This window comes from Enhydra lutris, unplaced genomic scaffold (genome assembly GCF_002288905.1).
Source record: "Enhydra lutris kenyoni isolate GAN:26980312 unplaced genomic scaffold, ASM228890v2 scaffoldscaffold12, whole genome shotgun sequence".
NCBI classification, from domain to species: domain Eukaryota; kingdom Metazoa; phylum Chordata; class Mammalia; order Carnivora; family Mustelidae; genus Enhydra; species Enhydra lutris.
The window spans coordinates 47,335,541-47,339,098 of NW_019154096.1; positions in this window are offsets into that span (position 1 = coordinate 47,335,541).

The following is a 3,558-nucleotide window of genomic DNA, read 5'->3' on the forward strand; positions in this document are numbered from 1 at the left end:
TCTTTTGTTCCTCCACCATCCCTCACCCCACCCTTGAGAGGACTATAGCCTTGTCTCTCTCATGCCCCTCTCTACCCCGCTAGGAACCCTAAGTGGTCCAGGGCAGGCACTCAAACATTAGTTGAGTGAGTTACATGAAAAGTGGCATTAAGATAAACATAAATATACTAGGGAATAGAACGGAAAATTGGCATATGCGTCCAAAATGGGATGGGACTTTAAAGAAATGTCCTATCTCTGATGAGGGCTTTAAACTCTGTCTCCAGAAATTAGTCTACAGTTCCAAGTTCACACTTTTTTTTAAGCTATTAGGGATACTTGGAACGTTTCAGAATCCCAGAACACAGTAAACCATACTACCTCTTTTCCTCCTATTATGGATCTTTTAAATGTATTGTCATCCCTCTGTAATTGTGAAGGAGGACTGAAGAAAGGAGAGCATGGCTAGTGCTGGGGAAAATATCTTTCATGCCTCAGTTTGTATGTAGACCCAGGTTTATTTTAACTTTAGATCTACACTGCTGTGGCACACCCTCACAAAGCCTTTCCCCTGCCATTTCTTTTTAACTTTTTTTTGTGGTAAATATAAATAATGTAAAATGTACCAGTTTAACCATTTTTAAGTGCACGGTTCAGTGGCACTAAGTGAGTTCAGATTGCTGTACAACCATCAACACTATCCACCCACAGAATAGAAATGTCATCACCCCATGCTGACACTCTGTACCCATTAAACACTAACACACTTTCCCTCCTCCTCTCAGTTCTTGAAAACCACCATTCATTCAATTTTCTGTCTCTATGCATTTGACTCTTCTAGGTTCCTTATCTAAGTAGAATCGTACAGTCTGTCTCCTTTTAGGTTGGGCTTATTTCACTTAGTGTAATGTTTTCAAGGTTCATCCATGTTGCAGTGTTTCAGAATTTCATTCCTTTTTAAGGCTGAGTAATATTCCATTGTATGTATATTCCACACTTTGTTTATCCATTCATCATTTGGTAGACATTTGGGCTCTTTCCACCTTTCGGCTACTGTGAATAATGCTGCTATGAACACTGTTGTGCAAATTCTCTGTTAGAGTCTCTGCTCTCAGCGCTTCTGGGTATTTAACTGGAAGTGGAATTTCTAGATCATGAGGTAAATTCTATGCTGAATTTTTTTTGAGGAACTAACCCTGGCATTTTTTTCCTCTTCCCCCCCCCCCAAATCAGTTTTTATCATCTATTCAAACAGTTTATTTTGTCTCTCCAATATACCATCCCACATTTAGGCTAAACTACCTCTCTTTGGCTTGTTCCCTCTTTCACTTATCAAGGTATTTAAAATTATGATCTTATGTTCCACAGTACTGATCTTCCCCCAAACACACACATTGGACCTCACTCCTTGGAGCAAACTGCCATTTTCTAAGTCATAAGTTGCATTAGTTATAAGAGTAAGAAACCAACTCTTTTTGAGGTGGGGGGTAGCAGTCTTTCAAATCACTATCAAGATATCAGTCTGATATGAATCAGGTAGACATACCAAGAGAAGAGAGCTCCTGATTTACACATGCCTCACTCAGGAACATCCCTGACATATAAACAGCAGCAGAAATCAGGAGTCCAACTCCTCTGCTGCAGTAGCTGGAGGTCTCCACCTGCCATCACTGCCATGGCGAGGATGCCGCACTCTCGCTTCTTCATGGAACAGTTAGAACCCCGTTACAGAATTTTTTTTTATCCTTCGGTGCCCATGGTTCTTGGTCAAACCCCTTCAAAGAATGAAGAGGTAGGCCGGGAAGAGTGGTGGGCAGCAAAGCAAGGTGTATTAAATGATAGTACAAAGCTCCTAAAGAGGGATGCGACTCTAGAAGGTTACCACTGGAATTTCCAAGTCTAGGGGTTTTTATAGGCTTGTTGGAGGGCTGTTTTATTTAATTTTTAAAAAAGATTTTATTTATTTATTTGACAGAGAGAGAGCACATGCAGGGGGAGTGGCAGGCAGAGGGAGAAGCAGTCTCCCTGCTGAGCAAGGAGCCGGACAGATGGGGCTCAGCCTGGGGATTCTAGGACCATGACCTGAGGTGAAGGTAGCCTCTTAACTGCTTAACACTCTGAGCCACCCAGTGCCCCTGGAGGGCTATTTTAATCTGATTAACCACCCCTACCCGTGCCTGTCATCCCATCAGGTTTTTGTCATCTATCTGTCATATGGGAAGGGTAGAGGGCTCCTTCCGGTGGTGTAAAATCCCAAGGGTGGTTTCCTCTGAGGGCTGGAGGGGATAGGGGGCTTGTCCCTCCCTGCCTGCCTTCCAACTACCCTTCATTACCACCCCTCTTCTACTTTCATCTTCCGTCTTCCTTTCTGACACCAGAACTATGGGAGTGCCACCCCATTGTGGTTACCTGGCATTAGAGTGAGAGTCCCTGTTCTCACTAGAGAACTGAATTCCCTCAGAAGCAGAATTTCAGTTGGAATGCTGCATGACTTTTCCCACGGAAGCAATGTTCCTTTGTATCGAGTCCACAAATCCTGTCCACTCCTTCTGCCAGCTACCTCAAAAGCAGGCCTTCCTCCCTGCCTCCTCTGCCTTGAGGTCAGAATCTCAGACTACTGCAGTGGACTCTGACCTAGTTTCCCCCCACCCCAGGATTTCTGCTCCACCCTTCAACCTATGGGGTAAGCCCACCTCTACCCAGCTCTAAGTCCTTGTCACCAGAGTATAGAAACAGCAATGCTCAAAGAAAAACTTAGGTCCTCCATGCCCCTGCTGGATGGAGGGGCAACTTGGAGCCATGTCTTCTGACCTAGTCTGGTCCGAACTCTTCTTATCAGTTGCTTTTCATATGTCTATGGTTCTTGTTTGTTTAGCAAACAAGAAAACTACCAGGAGTACTATCTTTCATATATCAATGTCAGCAGCAGAAGGGAAAGAAGTAAAAGGGAATACAGTGTAAGGCCCAAATCATCCCATCACCCTTCAGTCACCCTAGTCAGTAGTGGTGTGGTACCTATTTTCTTCTTCCTTTTTGAGGATGGTATTGAAAGTAAAGTAGTCAAGTCATTATTCTTGCTCTAATCATCCAGTTCTTTCTTCCTTACACTTCCTAACCACCATCTTTCCTATTTGGAAAGGGAAACTAACAGGGTTCCTGGAACCCAAGTCCACTGGAGAGGGGGCTGGGCAGTGGGAGGTTTCCCCACACCAACAACAATTCTCCAGATACCTGCTGGGTGTCCCATAATTCAACTCTGTTCTGACCCTATTTACCCAGAGATAGCATCAGACTCTGCAGTTTAGGGACTTGGTCCTACAAGGCTGTCCCCACCTGTTCAGATGTCAATTACAAGTCCAGGTTACTGCAAGACCCACTGGCTATAGACTGGGGGCTCCCAAGACCCTTCCCTCTGGTTTGATGAATTTGCTAGAGCAAGTCACAGAACTAAGAGAAGCATTTTACTTACTAGATCACTGGTTTACTATAACTATAACTATAACTATAACTATAACTATAACTATAACTATAACTATAACTATAACTATAACTATAACTATAACTATAACTATAACTATA